At 42.7% G+C, this 19,608-nt stretch overlaps 1 protein-coding gene across 4 annotated transcripts in view; it reads left to right on the top strand.

The window, feature by feature from the left end:
• The first annotated feature begins 7,965 nt into the window (after positions 1-7,965).
• The window catches only part of Lpar1 (lysophosphatidic acid receptor 1), a 161,379-nt gene continuing 149,736 nt past the window's right edge, over positions 7,966-19,608 (top strand). The window contains exon 1 of one of the 4 annotated variants that reach the window (XM_029562525.1): positions 7,966-8,299. The gene's annotated coding sequence lies outside the window, so the exon portion shown is untranslated. Of the gene's footprint in view, positions 8,300-8,393; positions 8,521-8,814; positions 8,920-9,087; positions 9,213-19,608 lie in introns of those variants that run through there. The other 3 variants (XM_029562524.1, XM_008831115.3, XM_008831114.2) reach the window with 3 other exon arrangements.

The following is a 19,608-nucleotide window of genomic DNA, read 5'->3' as shown; positions in this document are numbered from 1 at the left end:
ATCTCTGTGGTCTTCCTGTCTCCCCAACACCACTTCCAGGAAGCAGGTGCCTTCTGCTTTCAGAATACAGAGACCTTGCTCTGTTCGTGTCCCACTATCTAAAGTATCTGTTTCTAGTCTGGAGAGATTGATTTCCTGTCCCATCACTCTGTGAATCTCCTTCTCTTAGCCTTTCTATAAATATTTTGAGCTTCAGGTTTTCAGTTTTGATTTTTTTTATTGGACAGATGATATGGTTCCAGGCTGGTCCTGAGTGTGAGGTTAGCAATCAGGTTGGTTTGTAAGTATGGAGATGGCACTGGGGAAAACTGGTTTTATCTAGCTCACCAGGCTAGTCTGAAGCTGGAGCAGAGCTTTCCAGATTTTGCCTACAGCTCTCCAAGTTCATGTATCTAACCTTGTCCCCGAGTAGGACCATGGCAACAGAGTGGATGGGTTCTGACAATCTCAGCAGGGTAAATTGAAGTTTTTATTATATATGTGTATATTGGTGTGGGTGTGTATTTATGTGAGTGTAGGTGCCCACTGAGGCTAGAAAAAGGCTTCAGATGCCCTGGCTGTCAAAAGCTACCTGGTGTGGGCAGCAAGCACTCTTAGCCAGTGAGCCATCCTCCAGCCTTTACAGTTCTGTTTAAAGTATTCTCAGAGAATGCCTGTAATCACTGTCTCACCTGCTGTGTACTCTATGGTTGTCGTTTGTAGTCTGTGTGCTCTTAGATTATTTAGCTGAGGGACTACACATAAACACATCTGTGTTTCTGATTCAATGTGTACAGAGTGGGCACTAGATAAATACTAGCTGGGTGAGTTGAGGAGCATTTACTGCAGGGCGTTGTAATTCTTTATTCATTTTGTAAATCAAATTGAAGGCAAGCATTGTTTTGTGGTGTAGTGTTAGAGAATTCTGGATCATCTGCAATGATCAGTTAAATTCACATTTAAATTCTCTTTTACCCTAAATGCTGTGCATAGGAGAGAAACCGTGCCCACTGTCCAGCCCCTGACCTGGTGCCAAGTCTGTGGACTATCACCCCGCATTCATTCGAACCCTTAGCACACAGGCAAAACTCTCCAATGTTTACTTTAAATGTGATGTTCCTTAAGGACATAAATGCAAGGAAATAGTATGTCATCTTGTGATGTCAAAGGCTGCTATTAACTAGATAAAGCCTGTTCCAGAGCTTATTAGTCCAGGCTTGTCTTGTGGCAAGCCTCAACCCTCAGCATGAGAGGGGCTGAGCTCCTTTCACCTCTGTTTGATTTCCATGTCAAGCAGGGTTTATGTGTAAGCCCTCCGGCATCAGGCAGAGGCCTCTGTCTGTACTGAGAGTTAGAACAAGACAGGTTTTAAAATTGATTGGGTTGCCGGAATGGGGGAGTGTGTGTGTGTGTGTGTGTGTGTGTGTGTGTGTGTGTGTGTGTGACCTCTGGCCCTTACACTGCCTTAGGCAGAGTGTGTATCAATCAGCCTTTGAGAAATGCATGGGGTTTGGCAGAGCCAGTCAGATAGGTATAATCATTGTTTATCAGGCAGAGGTTATACAAAGGTGTAACATCTCTCTTGACTGGTCTCTAGATGAGACTCATTTTCAAGGGCAGTACACCTGAGTCTCATTGTATCTGATCTTTCTACAGACTAGGCTAAAGTTTGCCATTGAAGCCTGGAGGTTACATTAAAAATGTAAGTTTAAGCCAGGTATAGTGGCGCACACCTGTAGTCCCAGGACTTGGGAGGCAGAGGCTAGGTGGATCTCTGTGAGTTCAAGGCCAGCCTGGTCTACATAGTGAGTCACAGTGAAAGATTTATCGTCCTCTTTTTTTTTTTTTTTTTTTTTTTTTTTTTAAAAAAAAAAAAAAAAAAAAAAAAAAAAAAAAAAAAAAGGTAAGTTTAGGTAAAAACAGGCAGGTTACCCAAATTTAGTAACACAAACAACAAGATTTCTTTTTTGTAAAATGAAATGCAGAGGATGTTTGTTTCAACAGAAAGGGGCCTCTTCACATGGTCACTTAGGTGTCAGGAATATGGCTTCCAAAACTGGTTTACCATCCCAGTAAACCAGAAGTGACAAAAATCTTGGTGCATCACATGTTGGAGGATTTTATAGACGGTTTTACAACTGATAGAAGGCACTCATCTTACTTTCTGTTGGACAGAGCTTGATGCCATGGCTGTTATGATTTGAATCTGGAATGTTCTCCACAGGCTCATGTTTTTTAGTGCTTTTCCAGAATTTGGTGGTATTTTGGAAGGATGTGGAACTTTTGAAAGATGGGATCTGGCTGGTGGTCACAAGTTACTAGGGTTGGACCTTTGACCATAAAGCCCAGTCCTTGATTGTGGCCTTGTGTTCTGTTCCCTGAACCACTGAGATGTGAGAAGTCTGTGCCATCTACTCCTGCTTCTGATAAATCAGATATTCCACAATGCCGACCCTGCCCTGATGGACTGAAAGCCTTTGGAACCATGGGCCCAAATAAGCCCTTCCTCCCTTAAGTTGTTTCTGTCAGATATTTTACTACAAGAATGTAAAAATAATGCAATGGCCCTAACTAACTGCTAGAGAGGTTGAGAAATATTGATGAGCTAGTACCCAAGAAGAGATGCTGTAGCTAAGATGTCTCTCACCAAATGAATACATTTATCAGTAGAGCAGTGTCACAGCTTTGATTAGGTTATCAAAGATTGCTTCAGAACCTCCTTTTGAGAGAATATTAGCATGATTGTTTCTGCCTTGCTCTAGAAGTTACAAGGGAGTCAACAAGACAAAACATCGGAAATGACATAAAATACATGGAATGCAGGAGACCCTCTTCCCCAGTGTTGACGGGGTGGCCCAATACTGTTCAGAGTTTTTAGAAGACTCATGGATAACTTGAGGCAGACATCAAACCAGTTACTTGATCACACAAAAATCCAGCATAACAATTATATTTTATTAAAAGGAAAGTACCACAGTATTTTATGTGATTTGTGCTTTTCGTACATCATGTGCAAAATTCTCTGTCCCGTAGTGATGAAGATATTTGAAACTATGCAAATTTCACTTTGTAAATTTGAGGTTTTAAAAAATGTTTTATTATTTTTGTTTCATGTGTATGAGTGTATTGTCGGCGTGTATGTAAGTACACCCCTGTCGTGCAATGCCTGCGGAGGTCAGAAGAGGGTGTTGGAGCCCCTGGAACTGGAGTTGTGGACAGTTGCTAGCTGCCATGTGGATGCTGGGAATCAAACCTGGGTCCTTGCAAGAGCAGCCAGTGCTGTTACCTACTGAGCCATCTCTCCAGCCTCATATATTTAGGTTTTTAACTTATTAAATACTTGTAAAAATGGTGCATTGTAGGGATCTACTTTTTCTTTATATAGAGTGCCAAGTATCCCAGCATTATTTACTAAATAGGATGCCTTTGATGCATCAATTTGCATTGATTCATTACTTAATTACATGTAGCATTATTTCTAGGCTTTTTATTCTCTTTTATAATGGTATTTGTCAGTCACTGCACCATCTTAAGAATTCTTTTGATTATTACATTCTTAAATTTTTCACATGAATTTTGGAGTCACTTTGTCAAGGTTTGTGAAATTGTTTCAGTTTTTAAGTAGATTGTATAGTACACATAGAGGCTTCTCAGTCACAAACATGATATCTAGATTTATTTATTTATTTATTTTTGGTCTTTTTGAGACAGGGTCTCCCTGTAGCCCCAGCTGGCTTGAAACTCACTATGTAGACCAGGCTGGTCTTGAACTCACAGAGATCCAGCCACCTCTGCCTCCCGAGTGCTGGGATTAAAGGCATGTGTACTACACCTGGCTTGGTATCTTGATCTTTTAAATGTTTTTTTTTTTTAAAAAATAGATCTATATGATTTTATTTATGTATAATATTTTATATTAGTTTTGATCCAAGTTATCATAAAGACTTGTTGCTCTTGTGAGTGAGGCCATTCAGAAATGATCTCTGAAGGGCTGGGGCCTTTACACATATTGATCTTACATTAACAGTGTTGCTGAACTCTTTGCATTTAATGTTTTACTTTATTGAATTTGTTTAGATTTCTGAAGCTGGCACTATATTTTCCAAAAATAAGATTCTTTTTGTTTTTCTGACCTTTATATCATCTAATTTCTTTTTCTTGTCTTATGTTGGTAGGGGGCTTGAGTACAATGCTGTATGTATATGATAAAAGCTATCTTTGTTACTAAACTTAACAGGAAAATTTCCAAGGAATTAACAAGATTGATGCTTCTAGACTAGCTTAATGGTAGCAACTTTTTATTCTGCTCAGGAAACTTTTCCCTATTCCTTTTTGACAAGATTTTAAAACAATGAATGGTGAATTATTATTTTAAATATTTATTTATTATTACTTATTATTTATTTATGTTTTATATAGAGTGTTTTGCCTGCAGGTATGTAAGTGCACCCTTATCATGCAGTGCCTGTGGAGGCTAGAAAAGGGTATCGTTAGATCCCTTGAACTGGAGTTACCAATGGTTGTTAGCTGCCATGTGGGTGCTGGGAACCAAACTTACGTCCTCTGCAAGAACAGCCAGTGTTGTTAACCACTGAACCATTTCCATTTCTCCAGCTCTTTATAAAAGTGAATTATAATTTTCTAAGATTAAACCATTCTTATAACCTGGGGATGTAGTTCAGTAGTAAAGTGCTAAAATTCTACTAAAAACAGTATGCCCAAAACCCTGCATTTGACATCCCATACTACAAGAACAAACAAATAAACAAATAAATAAACTGGGTTCACATTTGTGACATCAACCTTATGCATTTAGGTTAAAACATATTTTTGAACTTGGTTTGCTAACATTGATTACAGATTTTTCAATTTTATTCTTTATGTGATTAGCCTATTATTTTCTTATGTCCTTGTCTAATTTTAGTGTAAAGATTAGTTTATAAAATTATTGAGATGCCCACCTCATTTTTTCCTATTCTTTGAAGTACTTTTTCTTTTTCTGAGATAAGATCTCACTATGGAGCCTGGGCTGGCCTTGAACTCCTGGTCTTCCTGTCTTAGCTTCCCCAGTGCTGGGACGGTAGACATATGCCATGACATCCAGCTCTTTGAAAACTTTTGAGGTTATCTGTATGTGAATTATATTTACCCAAACATTGATCTTTTGTGTGGATAAAATTAGAAACAAGAATTCAAATTATTTAATAGTTTATTAAATGTATATTTGTGTTTTTAATCTATTGAATCAAGATTTTTAATGGTCACACTATTTTTGCTTCAAAAATTCTACTAGAACTGTACATAGACGCTCCATATTCAGTCATTTCTTTTTTTTCTTTTTTTCCACTGTCAGTTTTACCAGAAATGTTTCCATTCTATCGTTTTTTGCAGTAGTATTTTGCTTTGTCAGCCCTTTCTACCATTTCTTTGTAGATGGATCTGTTTTTAGCTCTAAAATCATACGTGTAAACATGCATATATTTTTCCTTTTTCTTTTTCTTTTCCTTCCCTTGCCTGTAGATCTATAAGCCCTTTTAGCTGGGCAGGGAAAAGTAGAGAGAAAGGAGTTATTAGCCCTTGGTTGGCTTCCAACATTACCTGAATTACTCATGCAGAGATATGTGATTGAACAACAACAACAACAATGAAAAAGGCAAGTGGTCAGTCACTGGTTTCAGATTTTCATATCATTGCAGCCACAAACCAGGCTTCTGCATACAAGTGCCAACTTCCAGTCCTCGCTCCTGGAGTCCCCTGATGCCATTTCTTCTCTAAAGAGAATTATTTTTCACTGACTTGGACTGCCTCACCCTTCTCTGCCTCTGGCTTTTGAAAACAGAACGTGTTCCTGGGGATAATGATACTTTTTGTCCAGGGGAAAGACACTAGAGAGGCACAGATACTTCATTTGAAGAAGGAAGAGTTCTGTGTCCAGGGGCATCTGAAACCCTTCATCAAGCAGGCAGAATACTGTTTCCCCAGAATATATTCTTTGCATCAGTGTCTACATTAGTAGACAAGATGGAAAGTTTCCAACAGATCTTTGAGCTGATAGTTTTGATTGCTCTCTAGTAGAAAATTTTTCTTTCTTTCTTTCTTTCTTTCTTTCTTTCTTTCTTTCTTCCTTCCTTCCTTCCTTCCTTTCTTTTTTTTGATAGGGAAGGGAACTTAGGGAAGAAGAGAGAGCTGGTTGGATTGGCAAACCCCTCTGACCAAGTAACAGGGTCAAAGGCAATGAGAGCTGATATTTCAATCCCAAATGAATGCGCCACAAATTATAATTCTTGGATCAGTAGATAACACCGATTATTTGACAGTGGGTATGTGTCCTTTAAGATGTTTTGTATGAGTGTCTGTGTGTATGATGTGCAGGCAGGTACTCATGTGTAGAAGGCAGGAGGATGCTCTACCTTGGTCCCTTGAGTCGGGGTCTCTCACGGAACCTGGAAGTAGGCTTGCCACCAGCAAGCAGCACTATTCCTGTCTATCACACCCTTATCCTATACACATCAAAAGTTTCAATTTGCTGAGAATATTTTTCCTCATGCTTGAAAGCACCAGGTGTTTGGGGTTTGGGGCTCTGCTGAAGAAGCAGATTCAGAGAAAGTCTTCTTGAGAGTGCAGAAGACAGTTTAGGACAGAAGGCATTAGGGTTACCACCCAAAAAATGATAGGAAGGCTGAAGACATTAAAGGAAGTGTGTCTAGGCATCCTCTTCGTTCACATCTAACTAACATCATGGGTGTTAGATTCTTAGGAAACCCATTCAAATGTATTCTCACTTTGTTAAAGACAACTTGGAGTCTGGCTCATGCTTACAATGTCACCACTAGGGTGATTGAAGCACAGGATTTCTGTGAGTTTGAGGCCAGTCAGCCTGGGCTATATAGTGATTTCCAGCTCAGCCTAGACTACATAATAACTTTCAGGCCAGCCTGGGCTGCAATGTGAGATCCTAGGTCCAAAAGCCACACAAAATCAAAACCAAACAAATAACTTAGAACCCTATAAAAAATACCACACTAATGTCATCCCATTTTGCAGATGAGAAAACCAGTTCATTTGGAACATAATTTGCAAATAGTTTTGATAGTTTAGTCTGGATTATGAAATGGATTATGTATTGTATCTAATTTTCTCCCCCTTTATGGCAGACCCACCATAACTCTAGTTGTAAAGTTATTGACCTAAGAGCTGGCTGCAGGGCAGTCTCTTTCAGACAGGCCTTTGCTTGTCAGGAAGACAGGTCTGTCCAGGTAGAACTATTGTTTTCTATTTCATTTTAGGCCCTGGGAACTGAACCTGGGTCCTCTGCTAGAGCAGCCAGTGCTCTTAACCACTTAGCCATCTCTCCAGCCTCCTTGAACAATAATTTTAAAAAGTAAGCAGCTTTGGGTAGTAAGTGACCACAGCAGGAAATGGTTATGGTCCTTTCAAAGCACAACCCACTGAAGACTTGAAGTTTCCATGGCCAGCACATTTCTGCTCACTGATGTTTTCAGTGACCTCCTTCCACAAAGGCCAGGGTTGGCACTCCACACCCTCTCCGTCCTGCACCCCCTCTTAGATGTGGTCCTGTCAGTCAGTCCCAATTTAATGTGGTCAGGTCACACTAGGTGCCACTCAGGCTAGAAATGGTTAAGCTTTTACTCCCAAACATCTGCTTTTGATGTGCAGTGGACTTAGCTGTGGAGAGGGGCAGAGAATTCCGATCCCTCCAGAAACCTTGGGGAGCCAGGAGTGGGGAAGGTGGGTGGGCTGGCACGGCTGGGGACTCTATTTTCTGCTTTCCTAACTCGGGGTGATGGTACAATGGCTCCCGGGATGACACACCATAAGAGAAATATCCCCAAGCCTCAGCTCTGCCCTGCTCCCGCCCACACCTCCAGGTGTGTTTTCCCCGCCCTTAATTGCTCCACAAAAATGGTAGTTTGCCCTCGCTAAGTTACGCTAGGAAAGCGGAAGAGACATTTATAATCACGGATTTGGAGAGCTAGGGGCGCAAAGCCGCCCTCGCTTTGATCTGGAGCTCGACCAAGGAAAAGTGAGAAGTGGAGACTCAGAGACCTTTTCAGCAGGAAAGCCAACTCTCGGTCCTGGGCAGCCTTCAGTCCAGGAGCGCGCTCTTTGAATCTTCAGGCCTTTTGGAAAGTTTAGAAACCCAACTAGGACGAGGAGGCCGTCCACCAGGGTTTTATTATTAGTTTTACAGGCTCTGCGATGTTTTCCAAGAGTTTTGAAACGAGGACAGAAAAGCCACGAGACGAAAATACATGGTGCAGGGAGCCCACCGAAGCTCCCCAAACTGCGGGGCGCTGGGGTGAGCGCAGGAAGGGGCAGGGTGGGATCCCTAGTGGGCGGCCCCGGGGCTCGGTGGGTGGGTGTGTATGATGGGGGCGGGTTGGGAGAGAGCTCCGGGAAGGTACTGAATGGGAGGTTGGGGCCACCCCCACCTCTCAACCTGCAGTGGCGCGCGGGAAGTTCAGTGAATGAATGGGGGAGGGGATCGCTGAAGACCGGGGCTCTGGGAGTGCCACTCAGGTAAGGGGACCCGCTAGGGAGGTGGAGGGAAGCGTTGGGGGTGGGGGTGGGGAGTTGCTGACTCGTGCAACGTGGATGGAGCAGGAAAAAGGCGGAGGAAGAAAGGGGGCTGTGGGTGTCCGCGCTGCTTTCCCGCCCCCGGCCCGCGCCCCTTCCCCCGCCCGCTTGCAGAGCCCGGGAATAGGTGGCGTTCCGGGAGTGGGGACCTTCCTGTCCCCCTGCGCAGCGCTGCGGTGCTTGGCCTCCCGGTCTGGCCCGCGACCCCGGCGGGGTGAGCTGTCCCTCTCCCGGCCACCGCCGAGGGGCGGGCGAGGACCGGGTTGGGCTGGCCCGGGGCGGCGGGGACTTGGCGGCGCCGCCTGCAGCCAGCGCGGGGACTGAGAGCGGGACGCAGCGCAGGTAAAGCCGCGCGCGCTGGGGACGGTGGCCCTGGGCGCCGGGGGCGACGTGTGGACTGAGGTCTGCGCCACCCGCTCGCACTAGCCCACGACCCGCGGCTTTCTGGCCGCGCGCGCTCGGGATTCTGTGCGCGCGCTCGCGGCTGGGTGGGTGGGTGGGTGGGTGTGCGCGGGGGAGAGGCGGCCTGCAGGAGGCGAGGCTGTCCTGCCTCTCCTCACCGCGCAGTGGTCGCCGGCCCTCTGAGGGAAGCTGTCGCCGCGGCCCGGGCCACCCGCCCTCCTCCGATCCGCCAGGTCAGTGTGCCCCGGAGTCCGTCCAAGTGACACGTTGGTGGCCTCGGGTTACCTGGGTCGGGTAGGGGCGCGGGGCGAGGGTGGCGAGGGGCTCTCCGAGTTCCCTAGGTACTGCGTCCCCGCAGGTGTCTCCGCGCCCGGCAGCACCCCACTCCTGGCTCACGGGTGACTTTGTCTAAGGACTTGAAACTTAAGTTTCTGTGAAGTCGCCTAACAACGCTGTGCCTGGGAAGTGCAAGGCGACGGGGGACCTGGCTTCGCGTGGAAGGGCTGGAAATCCTTGGGTTCTGTCTGCACCCCTAGGGAGTTTGCTGTGAATGGATTTAAACTTTAGGCATGTTTTCTTTGCTGCCATTTGGTCCTGGATGTGCTGAGTGTCGGGGCATCCAGGACTTGTTGCTTCCAGGCCGGGGCCTGACTGAGACTGTGGCTTTTTGTTCTGTCCTCTTTTTCCTTTTCTTCTTGGTTGAAATCTATGGGATTTTCATCCATGTGCTTTTCCAGCGAGTGCTGGCTTGTGAAAGTTTTATTACGAATCTCTTCCCATTGGAATAGGTGACTGTTGATAACTGTAACTATGGGGAAGGTAGCTAGTTATTTAAAGCAAAATCTTCCATTCCTTCAGGCTCCAAGTGTGTGTTTTCGTCCATTTGCTGTGTCCTTTGCTCACCCAATACAACTGTGAAAACAGAGGTCGTGCTTCACTCTCGGTAGTTCTGGTGAAAGGGAGACTCTGCACATGGAAAACTAGTTATGCTCTTGTCAGAATAAATACCAGGGAAAAAGGGGTCCATGTTGGACTTCGGACTGTGTGCATCAAAGAGAGTTGCATGAACACACAGCTGAAATATCTGGTTTCTGTCCTTGTTCTCCAAATGCAACATTATGAATAATAATCATTTGTGTCCTAAGTATATTAAGGCTGTATTTTATTTATTTATTAACTTTTGTCTTAACTGTAATTTGAGGTTAAAGAGACCCAAGTAGCAAGAGAAGCAAGCAGCGGGAGGTAGAGAGGCTGGAAAGTCCGCTGGAGAGAGGAGTCTCACAATCCCAGCCCCCTTGGACACACAGCGTCCCCTAGTGGTGCAACCTTAGTCTGTTAGGTGGGCGTCTGATCTTGGTGCCCTCATCATCAATACCAATGGGTATTCACCAATGGGAAAACCAGTGGGATCTTTGCCATGCCGTCCAACTGCCCAGTACGTAGAAGCTGGTGGCGGGTGGTTTCTCCATGACAGAAGAGTGGAATGGAGGAAGGGAAATAGGAAAGAGTCGGGCAGGAAAATGGGAACTCAACAGAAAGAAGGTGGAAAAGTGACTTAAACTGGGAATGGATTCCTTCTAGTTTTTTCTTTCTCCCGTAAGGGAATTGGTAACCCTTTCTACTTCTTGATATTATCCCTTCATTATTACAAACCTATGAGGTTGCTTAGCCTTAAAAATGACAAGAGGTCAAGGTGATCTTTATAGTCTGACTTCTACCAGGCATCACCTGAACACCTTGCCCCTCTATCCTCCTGGTCAGAGGAGCAGCAGCTGGGGGGGTGGGGGGTGGGAGGGTAGTGGTGGTAGGGGTGATAGGGGACAGAGAGGGATTCAGCATGACTGAGTGACAGGAAAAGAATAACAGAAGAGAGAATGTAAGTCACAGCTCTTTAGAAACTTCTGTTTTCATTTAAAACTAGTATTTTCCAGAATGCAATTTGATTTTATTTTCAGATGATATCATAGACCGTTGGATTTTCCTGACTCTGTTCTGTTTGACCTACTGAGCTGTTCAAAGAAAAATAAATCTTAGTGGCTGAGTCTTTTGAGTGAATAACAGTCAGTCTAAAATTTGTAGATCAAAAAGATTGTGGATCAAAAAGGATTATTTCAGATACTTAGTATAAAACTTTATGACCTGAACAGAATTGCACTGAGTTATTTTCACCAGGAAGCTGTAAGTAGTTAATGAATAGCTTTTAAAGAAATTTACCTTAAGGTCAAGTTTTTAATATCTGTACTTAATGTGTGGCCCTCCGTCCTTCCTTCACTCCCTCCCTCCCTCTTCCCTTTCTTTGATATCATCTGTGTGTTGTCATAAAAAACTGACACTAAAGTCTGCTTTGACCTTGCTAAGTTAGCATCTTACCTCTGTTTGCTTTCTTATTTTTTACATGGTATGTTACTTCCAAAGTCCATTATGTTATTGTTTAAATATTTCATGAGGTACCAAGAATGTATTAGAAAGTTGGGAGAAAAGGTGGAAAATTTAATTCAATAAGCGGTCACTGAATTCCAATTGTAATAGACACAAAGATGATGAAAAGCAAGTTCTACAAAGAGCTGCAATACAGGGAAAACTCACAGCTAACTGCAATTGTACTGCGGAGGCACATGTATGTCATGCTGTGTTGCTGTGCTGTGGCTGTGGAGTCTGAGAGCTTTGGCAGGCTGGAGAATGGAACATGAAATTCTGTGTGGGATACTTCACAGACAGAGCCTGAAGAATGATGTGTGTCCTGAACGTGCCCGATTTCATCTGAGCTGGGAAGCTAAACAGGGTCCGGCCTGTTTAGTATTTGGATGGGAGAATGATGTGTGTCTTAAAAGATGGATGGGGAGAGTGAAGATCTGTCAGAGGTGGTTGTAGCCAGGATCCTTGGTGATGAAGGTTGGAAAGATATGAGAAGCCTGGAGCTTATTTTAAGGAGTTGTGCTACATGACATCATTTAACCCCAAGATGCATGAAGACCCCATGATATTTTGTTTGGGGGCAGAATGAGGGAGTGAAGTGTTTGAGGGATGACTGAGTTTGTATTCTCTTATTTTCCATTTTAAGTCCTGGCTAGTAAGTTGTGGGATATTGTTACTGGTTTAGTGTTATTATATTAAGATTTAGAATAGACCTGTGTGTAGTTTCTTCTCCCTCACCCCCTCCAGATGATAGCCTCCTTTTGAGAAACTTAATTCAGTAAAAATTGATGAGGCTCTTGGGTTGCATCGGGCCTTGTGGGGTCTTCTGGGCATGTGTGATAAAGTCATGCTTGCAGACACAAAGCTGACCATGATGTTCTTTCTTTTTCTGTTCAGGGAAGGGCTTGCTTGTTAATGCTAATTTAAATTCTCTTCTCTGCAACTGACATTCTTGACCTTGTTTATATTATGCATAGTATTTAACCACAGAAGTAGAATATTTGCAGTACAGAAGAGAAAGAATTATGATTAGCATGGAAACAGGGTTAATGCCCCCTGTAAAGGATGGGGGGTGGGTACCCGAAGAATCCTTTAAGAAGCATAACCTCCAATAGAAGTGCCTCGCTTAGTCTTGTAGAGTAATATCTTAAGGGTTCTTTTCTAATCTCTCCAGGAGTTGGCTCATTCTATCTCAGGGGAAATCCCAGCGGAGTCCCTTTAGGAGAGCCACAGTAGCTCTGTAAGGCTCCTCTCCTGCCTGATGCCTTTGTGTCACTGGTAGGAATGGGTAGATTTTCAACTGTTTTTTCAAAAGCAGAGCTGATTTAGGTAAAGGCTCTGAATTACTCTTAAATCTAGAGATGTTGGGCTACTAAGAAGGCAGATAATTAAAAGAGATTATGCCAGTGTTCGGTTGCCCTCTGGATACAGTTTGAATGTATGACCCTCTTAGCCGGTGTTTTTGTTGTTGTTTATTTGTTTGTTTTTTAATCTTAAGCAAGATATGGGACTTGGATTTGGTTTGGTTAATAAATCAAATAATTATGAATTTGAAGAAGTTCAAGGTTGATGTACTTTATTTTAGGGTTTCTCAGAAGGACACTTTTTTGTGAGTGGCGGATTGTTTTTCAATTCTTTGGTATTTTATTTTAGTAAGTTAGTATGATTTCAAGGTTGTGTTATTATTATATTACCACTTGCTGCCATAGGGCATAGGGCATTATATTAATACTTGGGAGTTAGCGCCTGTCACCTGGTTAGTGCTACAGAAACTTTAACCCTAATATTCACATAAAATTTAGGTTCTTTTTTCCTTTTGAAAATGAAAGGGAACTATTTTACTGCATCCATGGATATAGGTTATAATTTATTTTCTTTTTGTGGTACTGTTTTAAAAAAAGTGATATAATGACAGGGCAGACTCTTAACTTTAGTCCAGTGCTAAAGCAAACATGTATAAGCCAGAGTGAGGTAGGTAGGGCTGTACTTGTGGTGGTATAGAAATAAAGGAAAATTATTTTAAAACCAGTCTCTTCCTCTAAAAGAAATAGAAAATTTGGCTGATAACATGTGGCTTTGGATCTCCATTTAGGGTGGGATATCCAAGTTTGCAACCGTTAGTTCAGGGACATATTGTTCATTCTGGTCCTTACATTTGCCTGTGCTTCCAAATGAAGAATTCACTGTACAGTGATTGCTACTAGAATCCATTCTCTTCAGCAAACTTTGATCTTCTTTTTCTTTTCTTCTCCCTCTCTTCATTCCTCCTTTCCTTCCTTGGAGATTTAGTCATTTTAATCTTTATTTATATGTATGTATGTGGCTGCTCATGGAGGCCAGAAGAGGGTTTAGGAACTTCTGGAGCTGGAGTTAAAGGTGGTTGTGAACCATCTGATGTGGGATCTGAACTCAGGTCCTCTGGAAGAGCAGCAAATGCCCTTAACCACTGAGCCATCTCCTTAACCCTCCTTCCTTCCTTTCATGATAGGGTCTCACATTGTAACTCAGGCTGGCCTGATGCTATATAACCTATCTTGAATCAAAGCAATCCATTCTTACCCCAGCCTCAAAAGTGCTTGGATGGCCACCGTTGAAATAATGGACTAGATTCGACTTCCTGTCAATCTGCTACACTTGATTTTCTTTCTTTGTCTTCAAGTGATTCTCCTTGACTCTTCATTGAATTTCTGTACCAATAGAAGGATAATCCTGGCTCTTTGGAGGGAGAACTGGATCCACAGCAGAGGAAACAAGTTCTCTTCAAGTCTAAGAGTTTACAACTGACTGCCTGATGGATACAGGCCTTGTGTTAGGTACCAGGGATAAGGGAGAGGGAGCAATGCAGAATCCCTCCCCTACCAGAGCAGCTCAGACTTAGAAACATATACTTACAATCTAGGGAGGGTTCTGAGTGGTAGGTTCCTAGTACTGTAAAAACATCAAAGGGGTGGGGACACCTGACCTTGCTGGCAGGTTGGTGGAGGAAGTGATAGGGAAGATCTGGGAGAGACTGTGCAAGATTAGAATCTAGTAGGACCCTAGGAGATAAACCAAGCCTAGAGGAGAACAAAGGAGATCAAGATAGAGGGAGTCAGGAGACCTGTAGGTCCAGCTGTGCTGTGTCTGGGTAAGTCAAAGGGCCTTTCTTTTTACATCTGTACAACAGAAATAAGTGCTGATATTATCTGCTTCCTGATTCTAATTCTTATTTCTGTGTCCCTTAATTTCATTGCTTCTGTTACTAATCCATTTATTCATTCCATGTTCAGTAGGTATTTGTTAAATGACCATCCGTACTTGGGAGACAGTCAGGAACAAGACATATAAGGCCTGGGGGTGATGTTCTGTCATATTCCCTCTCTCTCTCTCTCTCTCTCTCTCTCTCTCTCTCTCTCTCTCTCTCTCATCCAAGGTGGCTTTGAACTTGCAGTTCTTCTGCCTCCTGAGGGCTGGGATTGCAGGTTTGAACTAAGCAGGCTTTGTCCTGCATTCTGTCCTATTAAGTGGTCACTGATGTTTTCCTGAAATGCCTTCAAATATGGAGATTTGACTTTTGAGTTAATCTTCAGCTTCAACAGCTTCTTCAGAGTAGTCTCAGTGCTTTCGGGTCAGAAGCTTCACCTCAGCGAAGGAGACAGAGTCTGCTATTCTGCCTTCATTTTATAAACTTGAAATGCTTCACAAAGATTTACCTGTTAGTTGTAAAACCTTAGGGCAATACACAGCTGTGTTTTATCTCTAGTCCTGGCTTGCTTCCATTTTGTTTTGGATATTCCTTCTTCCCACCCAACTTGTGTTTGAGTTTTGATGTTCAGTGTATGGCTGGTTTCCTAGAAAATGCAGAATCTGGTGTTTGGGGGAAGTCAGACTTACTGGAAGGTCACGCGATCATGGTGCTTTGTTTTGTTCATGTGTTTTACTGATGTTCTTGTTGAAATCACTCAAGGATACAAGCATCATAGAGAGCAGTCCAACTGGAAGGCAGGAGCTGCATTCATTTGTAAGACTATGTGGTTTTTGTAGTGATCCAAACAATATAGATATGCAAATGAAGTAATCTCTGCTGCTTCAGGCTTGCCCATCTGAGGTAACTACATTGTCATCAATTTGTTCTATAGCCTTCCATTCTTAGCCTTTGCCTACCTAAACCTAGAAAACTGTAGTGTTTGTTTGCATGTATGGGTATGTTTTTACAGACTCAGGCATATATTCATGCGAGTGCATTTCTACCTTTCACTGTTCTATCTTGTCTTGGGGAGGCTGTACCCAAAGCTAATCACAGGTAACAAGTCTGAAGCTAGAAGAGTCTGCATGGTCTCTTCTCAAATTGGTGCAACATGACTTCATTCAATGAGTAGTTCTTGTCAGTGATGCTAATGGATGCTGTGAACAGGGGAAACAAGAAAACTATTTCAAGCTGAGTGCAAGTCAAGATGGCTAATGCGTGGCAGAGCGTGTTCTTTCCACAAGGGCTCTGCTGCCTCTGGGTCTCAAGCAAGGGGAGGAGGGGCATTTGGGATCACGTGCTGGGCATCTGTGAGCCTTTTGTTAGGTAGAAAATAAGGCACCAGAGGAAAGCCTGGCACGGCTCTGGACCAGAGGAGACAGGTGGAGTTATTCATTATAAGCAGGTTTCATTGACCGAGTATTCAACAAAGCCCCTTCCCCCGCTTCCTTGGACATCTAATCAGGGGATGATAAGGGCAGTGTGTTCTCCTAGGGGAGGAACACAGCCAGAGCAGAATTGCCTTTTGTTAAGGGGCTGCTTGCTTCCCTGGACTATGATTTGTTGGGAGAAGGATTATTGTCCTGTCAAGAAAATGAAGCATTATTCTGTCTCTGCTTTTCCTTGTAGTTCCACGGAGAGCCCCTTGCCTTCCTTTCCTTGTCTTCTGAGTAGACACAGACAAAAAGGTTCAAAGGCCAGGACAGGATGATTGATTTTTTTCCAAATTCAGCAAGATCTGTTTTCTAGTCATTTTTAACTGAGACCCCATTGATTCACTTTCATGCAGTTGATATCTTAAAGCACTTCTGACTCCTCATGGCTTGCTGAGACTACTTAAAAAGAAAGATTAAACAGCAGGTAAAAAAGTGTGGGCCCTGCTGACAGATTGTAAACATAGAGAGACATGGTCACAAATGACTAAGATCAGGCAGGCGGTGATAAATACTGCAAACCAAGGTTTAAACAGAACTGTCTGGACATATCTAAGAGTGGAGGGAGAGTTCTGCCTGTCTTGGGGTAGATGAGTGATCGGCGTTGCAGTGGGGTACTGGCTTTGGGGCCATGGTGAAGTTTATTCCACATAGAAGGGTCATAAAGAAGGCCCAGGGTATGCATGTGAGTGGTAGGCTTGGGGGAGGTCTCTGGAATACATGATTTGAGGCACACAGTGCTGGTGTGCATGGGGCCAGGCTTGAAGGCTGTGGAGGGTGCTGAACTAACATGGCACAGCAGGGTATGAAGATGGTTGCAGTGAGACTTGCTAGTTCTAGTCATGCCTGAAACTCTACAGGCAGATGTGTTTGTACAGACAGGTGGCTGGAAATCTGAGTTTGAAGCTTAGCTGAGTGTTTAAGAATACTAGTAATACACAGAACGATTGTCATATATAAATGCCAGTGAAATGTATGTGATAAGCTAGTGAGAACTTTCGGAGTGGACAGATATATTCAGGGCTGGGGATGTGGCTCTGTTGGTAGAGCACTCGCTAGCATGCATGAAGCCCTGAGTCCATCTCCAGCGTTGCATAAACTTGGGTATGGTGGTGCTTGCTTATAATCCCAATGCTTGGAAGGTAGAGGTAGGAAAATTGCTGACAGTTCAAGCCTAGCCGGAGCTACGGGAGATATGGGTATTGGAGGGAGTGCTACGATCAGTAGTTTTAACAGGGACAAGATATAGTTTGAGCTTTAGGTGCTTTTCTGTAGCAGAGAATTGAAATGGTTTTATGGGGAATCAAGTATTCATTGAACTGTTCAGGATGGCTTCTATTGATAGGGTAGTTCTGGATGCTATGAAGGAAATGGTGGGCAGACCTGGTGGCTCAGGTCTATAATCCCTGGTGTTTTGGAAGCTAAGGCAGGAGGATATAAATTCAAGGCCCTTCTGGACCACTGAGTGAGTTCAAAGCTAGCTTAGGCAACTTACCAAGACCAAACAGTTAAAAGAGGGCTAAGGATGTGGCTCAGTGGTAGAACACTTGCCTAGCTATGTGTGAGGCCCTAGGTCAATCCTCAGTACCATCAAAGACAAAACAAAGCAAAAATCAGGAAATGGTGTGAATTTCAACTGAATGTTCCTGGTGGAGAACAGAAACCCACTAAACAATCTGTTCCAACTAAGGTTATCTGAAAAAGGTTCTTAAAATTATTGGGAGATTAGTAGTGATTTGAGGACTAAAGAGAGATGCAAAAACAGTTCTGATTTGCTGTGGAATTTGTTGTGGGACTAAGCAGTGAGAGGCATATTGTTCTCATTAATATAATAAAAGGCAAATTGACTTCTCAGAGGAACTTTGACTATCCCAGTAGCTTTGAGAACTGAGAAACTCCAACAGGTTTTTCAAGGAGTTTCCAAAAAACCCATTCAAGAATTTTAAACCTTAATTGCTTGATTGAACAGTGGGATATAGTCTATTTTTTTTTAAAAAAAACCTTTTGCTAATTAAGAATCTATTTATATTTTAGGTAATTATATTGGCATCCCTTTTTGCATGTGAGATAGAGCACAGACAAATAAATTATTTTTTAAAGCAATTATGATTAAGAAATTTGTTTTGATTTATATTTATTTTATGAACATGAGTGCTTTGCCTGCATGTATGCAAGTGCACTTGTGTCCTGCAATGCCCACAGAGGCCAGAAGAAGGCTTTAGTTCTCCTGGAACTGGAGTTATGAACAGTTGTTAGCTGCCATGTGGGTGCTGGGAACCAAACTGTGTCTTCTGCGAGAGCAACCAGTGCTCTTAGCTACTGAGTCATCTCTCCAGCCCTGCCATTATGATTCTTTAAGAGCATATTCCTTTCCATTTTGTGGTGAAAACAGTATGTGCTCATTTTGTCTGCTGCACTTAGAAGATTCTTCTCCCAGGCATCTAAATGTTTGCTGTCGTCAGTCTCATGTTTTAACTCAAAGGTCACCACCTTCTTAGTGAGGCCTTCTTTAACTCCTGCCTTTAAGATGGCTTGATCTTTCCTGCGTCCAGCTTGCTTGATGTTTTCTTATTCATTGGACCTCTGACTTCTTCTTACGTGTGGGCAAAGTTTTATTTATTTTTAATTCCCATTTTAATTTCTGATGTTTTTCTCATGCTTAGTATAATGCATTGCATATGGCAGGAACTTGGTTTTTAATAAAAAATTTAATGGATTTATTTATGATAAATATTGGAATGAATTAAAAAATATATTTGTAGTCATTGAGCACGCTACAATAAAGAAGATACAAAGTGGGGTGTGGGGGTACATGCCTTTAATCCCAGTACTCCAGAGGCAGAGGGAGGAGGATCTCTGTGAAACTAAAGCCAGACTGGTCTACATAGTGAGTTCCAGGCAGGCAACTGGGGCTACAGGGAGACCCTGTCTCCAAAAAAAAAGATATAGTAGTTGGGGTTTTATGAGATTTACAATCCAGAGAAGGAGACAGCCTTTGAGAAATTGGCTCTATAGCGTTAGGGTGAAAAGCAGGGTGGAAGAGCTTGGCTCTATAGCGTTAGGGTGAAAAGCAGGGTGGAAGAGCCTCTGGTGGGGCTAACCTTGTCTCTGAGGGTGAGGAAACGGTCTGAGTTTGAAGGGTGAGCTGAATTAAGCAAAACTGAGAGGTGGGGATGGGAGAGGAAGGAGAGGTTGAAACGATGAGAGACTGGTTCATGAGGAAGAAAATAGAACTAATTTCTTGAGTTGAAATAAGTCATTTTTTTTTAAATGATGAAATTATGGAAGAATAGAAATTTTTCCTGTTTTTAGTATTTTGATGGACAGTGCTTCATTTTTTTTTTATTTAAAAATTTTTTTTACAATTAAAGTTACAGTTTTAACAATATGCAAAATATTACAGTAATTCAGATTTTTTGGCATAATGATTACAGATTTGATAAATACAATTAATATCTCATAATAGTGATGAGGATTATACAAAAGCTATTAAAACAATTATGAGAATAAATTCTATTGTCACTTAAGTATCTAAAGCTATTTTCCTTTGCATTC

Source organism: Nannospalax galili, unplaced genomic scaffold (assembly GCF_000622305.1).
Source record: "Nannospalax galili isolate Female #2095 unplaced genomic scaffold, S.galili_v1.0 scaffold1255, whole genome shotgun sequence".
Classification (NCBI taxonomy): Eukaryota; Metazoa; Chordata; class Mammalia; order Rodentia; family Spalacidae; genus Nannospalax; species Nannospalax galili.
The sequence above is the reverse complement of the archived record's forward strand: the minus strand, read 5'-3'. Positions and strand labels throughout refer to the sequence as shown.